The sequence below is a fragment of the Sorghum bicolor genome, chromosome 8 (genome assembly GCF_000003195.3).
Source record: "Sorghum bicolor cultivar BTx623 chromosome 8, Sorghum_bicolor_NCBIv3, whole genome shotgun sequence".
Classification (NCBI taxonomy): domain Eukaryota; kingdom Viridiplantae; phylum Streptophyta; class Magnoliopsida; order Poales; family Poaceae; genus Sorghum; species Sorghum bicolor.
The window spans coordinates 21,060,433-21,068,074 of record NC_012877.2 but is presented as its reverse complement, the minus strand read 5'-3'; positions in this window follow the sequence as shown (position 1 = coordinate 21,068,074).

Below are 7,642 nucleotides of genomic sequence, written 5' to 3'. Positions count from 1 at the left end.
GCGTGCCCCCACCATTGCTACTGTGTTGCTGCTGCTCCCTCTTCCGTTTTGGGACACCAGAGGCACTCATTATTCTTTCACTCACTTGCCCTCACTCCCTCTGCCCTTCCTTCTTCATCTCGGCGCTCGCCCGAGCCGCCGCCGGTGCCGCTCCACTGCTGCTGCGTCGCTGCTACTGTGCCCCCCCTGTGTACCATTGCTGGGCAGGCCAGAGTCGCCCACAAGCGACATTGGGGTCACCTTTGCCTTGCTGGCCGTCGCTGCGCCGCCTGGTGCTCTCCCTGCCGCTCTCGGACATGGCCAGCGCTGCTGCTGCTGCTTGCTTTGTTTTTGGAAGAAGGACAAGGACCTCGGGTTGAAATAGAGTAAACCTCAGGGTTCTAAATGCGAACCACAGACTCATATGAATAGTGCTCTGGACGGCGGGTTGATTCGGAGAAAGTTCAGGGTTCCCGATCCAAAGTTGTTTTCCCATTATCTTTTGTTTTTACAGATTTCTTGTATAAACTTTGGAAATGCATAATAATTCATTGAAAAGTCGTAAAATAGCAAATGTGGACTTTTGGAATCCTTGTGAAATTCTCTATGCACTAGATCTATAATATGGCATGGTTTAGTTTGCAGTTTTAGTCGTAAATATAGATTTATACAGTTAGGTTTTCCTTGCTTGCTATATTTGTCTTTTTCATAACTGCTGTAGTACGTTTCAAAGAAATGTGGAAATATTGTGACATGCTTTCCAAATGATATTTGATCTCACGTAATTGTTTCATGAATTTAGGAGTGATATATTAAGAGTTATAAAAATAACAAATGCCCTGTGTTGCTTTGCTCATATTCTGAGTATGTCTGCATGTTTGTATTGTTTGGCTCAGTTAAGTTGTGAATCATGCCTTGATGAAAATATATGAGTTGTAGTACTTTTCATAAGCTTTCCATAAATCTAAGTAGCATAATTGTTGGTTAAGTATATCTTTAGTTATAGTGCTTTAAACTACTGTTCAGGATTCTGTCTAAACCCAGATAGGGTTGCATTGTTTGTTATGTGAGACCTTGATAATGGTAGATTAGCTCTAGATGTTTATAACAAAGTTGTTCAAAATTTAATAAGCTTTCTAGAACGTACACAATCATAATATATGGACATGTGGAACTCAAGTTATGGCTGTTTAATGTAGCATGATAGATTCTGTCTATGTTTTTGACAGAGATGTCTTCATGGGATGAATTGACCTTGTTAACAGTGGATTCATATTTAGATGATAATAAGAAAGTTGTATGTAACTTTATAAACTTTCCAAAAAAGATAAGAATCATGTTTTCTGGAGGTCTACAACTCCAGTTATGCTGCTTGGAATTGTCTATTAGTTTTCTGTTTGTTATTGTACCTCTACTGTTTGGGCAGCATGAGCAGTTTTATTTATGCAATTAATTCCATGATATAAATGATGTTTTCTGTGAAACTTGTATATAGAAAATATGTATATAACTTACTAATATATCTTGTTGTAAAGTTTCATGTAATTTGGCTAAGTGGTTTGTGAGTTACAATTGTATAAACTTCATCCTTTGAAATGCTTGTTCTCAGGAAATTCCTGGACCAGATTATATGGTCATGCATGTTTGATTTGGTTAACTTGTTAATCATGCTAATATGATTAAAGATGAATTGTAGATAGTTTTATAATCTTTCCAGAATGTCCTATTGCATAGTTTTTGGAGTTGTGTAACTCCAGTTATGATTTATTTACTGAGTTGTTGCATGTATGTCCAGAATTGCTGAAATACATGAATGCTTGATTGCTTTACTTTGTGTGATCTAAGTATGATTCATGTCTTTAATGGTGATTAAGTAATACACTTGTAACCTTGTTAAACATATGTCATGCTTTATATGCTTGCTCTCTATAGTTAGTTGTGTGATGTTAGTTAAATAACTTAGACGCATGTGTCTTGCATAATTTTATGTAATGCATGTTGTCTCACTATTCTCCATATTCATGCATTTGCATCTTGCATCTCATCTAGGTGCGCTAGATGAATCACGTGAAGGTCATGGTGCGGAATCAGACTAGAAGATGGTGTTGGGTAGACCCATCCCGAAGGTGGAAGGACTAAGCAGGTGTTGTGACCTTAGATGTCACCAAGACGGAGCAACTAAATGAACTGATTCAGTTTTGATCCCAGGCAAGCCCCGGAGCACTATAAGTCTCCCACTACTTTTGAATGCAATTGAGAATATATGTTATATATGTATTGTTGCATTAAGTATAGGAGTTGGGTGAAACTCTTGCTGCATATAACACTCCTTGTCCAGCAAATATACCTATAACCCTATGTAGATTCTAGATCGAATCTAAATGCTTAGTCAAGCTTAGACCGGTAGAAGCCAGGTGATGTCCTATCACATGCGCGAGATAGGTGGATACCTAAAAAGGGTTGGCTACATATGCTATCACGGAAATAACCAAGTGATGATGATGGATAATTGGAGGCCGGGCGTGATGATGATAGAGAAACAACAAGGCATGGAGGTCTTGGGTGCCTACCTATCCCCGCCTGTGTCGATTAAGGACCGATCATTGACGGCCCTCTTGTCATGTCGAACGCATGCCCCACACTTAGCTGGAAGGATAAGTCATTTCGACCGTGAAGCTTGAACACTATCTGGGCCGGGAATCGACCCGATGTACGCGTTGTATTGGTGTTGGTTGAGGAGTACGACGAGGGTGCGGCGCGCAACCTTGGTATACCTTAGATACCTCGGTCACTGGAACGGCCTCGGGTACGGGCGGTGCCTGTCGAAGCCGTGAATTGGTCCTGGATAGTGTAATATGGTGACCTGTAGCTCACTTCGGCCGGTGAGTGTGGTTTGTGTGGGGAATAAAATCGCCAGCTGGTTATAAATAGATTTGAATCGCCATCGCTCCTGGATAGTGAGCACTTGACTTGAGCTTCGTCAACATAGTAGTGTTTATGGAACACTTGGATGGTTATGGTACGATGATGATGATGTTGGAAATGCCACATCGAATATGAGTACTACTATTGTATCTTAATCAAGTGATTGCTCTAGTATAGGTGCTAATGTAGATGATAGGTTAATGATTATTAACTTGAGCTAAATACCTGAAAGTTACTTACCTATAACTTAAGCTTTTTATGCAAAAAGTGTTGTCAAGCTAGCCCCACCAATAAAGCCTTGCATACTCCTTGGTGTCACATTATTTCTGGTTTATGACGGGTAAGTCTAGCTGAGTACCTTCTCGTACTCAGGGTTTATTCCCACTTGTTGCAAGTTATGATGTATCATGGCTACTGCAAGAGTTGGATGACTCCTACCATAGTGGAGGAGTAAGATCATGGGCATGATCCTTCTTAGTTACCTCATCTATGCTGCTTTTGTTGGAGATGACCTGGATACTGTCATGTATTCGAAATAAGGGTAATGATAGTTTCAAAATTACTTTTCTTCCGCTACTTTTCAACTCAAGTTGTAATAACTATATTGAACTCAGATGTATGTCGAACTATTTGTAAAATGGATATACATGTGACTTGTTATGTTGAATCACTACGATCTTGGCTTGTATGATGGTTGGTTTGAAATCCGTCGTGATTTCACTGACTACCAGGTTTATGAGAGTTCGGTTATGTTAAAGCAACTGCTTTGCTGGGAGTTTTTTATAGTTGATCTCTTGTAAATTGGGCAGTTCTGTTACAGTTGGTATTAAAGCAATGTTCAACATTAAACTTGTCATATGTGTATTTAAAACAAAAGTTTTTGTTTCATAGAATCAGTTTTTGACAACTTATAGCTATTATAGATATAGGTGTGTTCAAATCTAAAAAGGTTTTACCTGAGTATGCCAGTGGTCATTTCCTTTATGCCCAAATAAGGACCTTTAGGTGCCTTATTTAAGTACTAACTTGGGGTTTTTGCATCATATTTCTATTTTATTGCTCATACGGCGTGCAGTAGTATGAGTGCCATTCATTTGAATAGTAATGTATGGATCATTTTTCCTCTACACCTCGCTAAGTGTGAGTTGCGAGAGCATGATCGGATACACCACTGATCTAGGCAAGTGCTTTTGTACTATATCATGTGCACATTTTACATGTGCCTATGAAAAGGTACCGCATGATGGATGATTCCGTCCTTAGAGGCGATGGCGTCGCTAGGACGATGATGTGGGTAGTAGCACTACACATATGGGTATGGGGACACAAGTGTGTGGAGCGCATAGCCTTTAAATCTTGTACTGCATGTTTCATACTGTGGGTGGCCTGAAATGAATTTTCTGCAGGTATGCTAACCATGAATACATAAATTGAATATAGCTTACGACTAGTTATATGTCGAGAGTGTATGTGTTATGCCACCGACATGGAACGTGATTGCCACCTTAGGCTGGCAGTTTTGTGAGGACGAATAGGATGAAGAATGCATCATCATGATTGTTGTGTTATGTATAACTACGCTTCTCTCACCTTTGTTCCAACAATAAGTAACATGTGAATCAATGTGTGTCACCTTGCTTGTGTGTAGTTAGATAAAATGCTTTGCTCCATGTTGCTTGAATGGCTTTAATTAAAGATAGGGTGTAATTAGCTTTGTTTTGCGTGTTGTGGTCGATCTGTGCACCCTGTCAGTATGATGCACATCTCTAAGATGACTAGTTTTTTAAACATAAGTTAAAATTTGTTTCCATGACTGGAGAAGAAACATACACCTTTCTAGTAAAAGAAAGTAAAAGATAAAAACACCTTACCATTATGTTTTGTATGTTCATGTGTACTAGTGTTGCTTTAGATGACTGCTTATTATCTAAAAACTTTGTGCTTAGTAATGATTTTTGGAGAAAGTGTGATTGATGTTCTCACATGTTTGCTTAAAACCTTGATGCATGAGTAGATGTGTTGTCAATGAGGTAGTGTCCTAGTTGTTACCTTTTTGTCCTTAGTAAGCATGCGAGTGTTGAAGAGCCTTATCCTAGAATAGCACTCATGTTACTCATGCGTGTGTGGTTGCTAACCTTCAATGTTGTGTATCCATACCCTAATCTGACCCATGATCCCGAGCTTATCTCTCTTACATGCTTGCATATGTTATGGGTGTCTTACTTCTATGTATTAAGACCTTGCCCCAAGAATTCCTATCAGATCTCTCTTCTCCTTGTAATCTTGATCAATCTAGTACCACACTAATTAGTTGTTGCATAGATCTACAAAAATCTTCTCCTTGTAGATCATGTCATTTTTGTAGCAACTGAACCCCTAATCAGTCTGTTGACTTCATCTTTTAAATCTCAATCGTTTTATCTCCAGCTCTCTTGAGTCTCTAGGTGTTTACCCATCTTCATCTCATGTGATCTATGTTCTCTAGTACTATGTTTAATCTTCGAATTGTCTCCTTATGGACCTCTAATCTCATGACTATCTTGGTTTGCTATCCCTCTTTTGCATGGTTCTCGCTGCTATGCAACTCAATTTTTGCCATGAGAGATTTCTTTTGGGTTGTATGTTTGGTAATGGTGTCTTGATTAATGACTAATGGTGCCGCGACGGAACCTAGAGCCTTCTTGTGACTGGCCGGCACATGAATGTGCTGCTAGGTGCGCGCTAGTATCATTGTTGCTAACCATGATCCATTATGGAACTAGGCCCATGAATTGTCTTCTCGTTATCTTTTCCTTGGTAATCTCTCCGTATCATATCGAAAGATCCTTACTTCATGTGCAAGTAGGAGAACTGCCCATGAAGTTACAAAGAAGATAACCTTTGAAGAACAGGTCACTGACATAAACATTAATAGATTGCAAGAGGTAGTAGACAAGTGACACTACTTAACTATCCCTTTAATGATGATGGTCACTTAATGAGACACTGTTTAGGGTTTAGGGTTTAGCGCCTTAAAGGTTCGGTCTAAGTTGTCGATTAGGGTGCTTGCATCCCTTGTTTTGACGACGACGTCATCTACATAGGCCTCGACGAGGTCATCACGAATCTCGTCGTGGAGGCATTGCTGGATGGCCCTTTGATAGGTGGCTTCGGCGTTTTTGAGTCCGAACGACATGGTCGTGTAGCAGTATGCGCCGAAAGGAGTAATGAAAGACGTTTTTATCTGATCTTCTTCCTTTAGCGAGATCTGGTGATAGCCAGAGTAGCAGTCTAGAAAAGAGAGGAGTTCGCATCCGGCCGTTGAGTCGACCACCTCGTCGATGCGAGGGAGACCAAAAGGATCTTTAGGACAATGTTTATTGAGATCAGTGTAATCAACGCACATTCTCCATTCATTATTCTTTTTGCGTACAAGGACCGGATTGGCGAGCCAATCGGGATGATACACTTCTTTTATGAATCCGGCTGCTAGAAGCCGTGTTATTTTTGTCCTAATAGCCTCCTTTTTGTCACGAGCGAACCGTCGCAGCTTTTGCTTGATTGGTCTTGCGGTCTTCGAGACGTTTAAGGAGTGCTCGATCAGGTTTTGTGGGACGCCGGGCATGTCTGCGGGTTTCCATGCGAAAACGCTCACGTTGTCCCTTAGAAACCTGACGAGCGCGTCTTCCTATTTGGGGTCCAGGTTGGCCCCGATAAGGGCCGTCTTCTCAGGGCTGCCGTCGACCAGTTGTACTTCTTTATACTCCTTGGATTTTGAATTCTTCCTGGCGGTCTCCTGCTCGGGTAGTCGGAGCTGGTCGGGAGGTAGCTGTGCGGCTTGGGTTGCTGTTTCTGCCATCCGAATCGAGAGATCAATCGCCTCGGTGATCTTGAAGCTCTCTTCCTCGCAAGTATATGCGGTGTAAACATTGCCTCTGACGGTCAGGACGCCCTTCTCCGTAGGCATTTTGAGGACTAGGTATGAGTAATGAGGGACCGCCTTGAATTTTGTCAGCGATGGTCGGCCCAGTATGGCGTGGTAGGTTCCATCGAAGTCGGCGACCACAAAGTTGACGAACTCTGTCCGTAAGTGGTCGGGCGTGCCGAATTGGACAGGCAGTGTTATCTGTCTGAGGGGCACTGAACTCTGACCTGGCAAAACTCCCCAGAATTGAGCATCGTAGGGTTTTAGTTGTGCCCGAGATATCTTGAGAGCGGGTAGGCTGTTGCGGAAGAGGATGTCAATGGAGCTTCCTCCGTCTACGAGCACGCGCTCGAATCGGATGTTGTTGATGCAAGGGTCCAGGATTAGAGGGAAACGACCTGGCTCTGGGATAGCGGCCCACTGATCCTTTCTGCTGAAGGAGATCTCCCTGTGCGACCACGGGGGAAATTTCGGGTCTGCGATTAGGCCGTCTGTGCTGTCTATGTTGAGGCAGGCTCTCTTTAATAGCTTTCTTTCTCGCTTGGATTCGATGGAGACCATGCCCCCGAAGATGGAGTGGACCACGTCAGTGGGGCTGACATATTGGTGTCGAGGGTCCCTGTCTTGGTCGTCATCCTCGTCTTCGTGGTCGTGCCCGTCCCGTTTTCCATTTTTCTTGGCGGAATCGTCTTGGGCGGCCCGCCGCGTATAGATGCTTTTGAGGACGCGGCACTCTTCCATGGTATGATTAGATTTTGGATGCAATTGGCATGGTCCCTTCAACGTTTTGTTGTAGTCTTCTTGGTAGTCCCGTCGCCCGTTGGGATGCTTGAC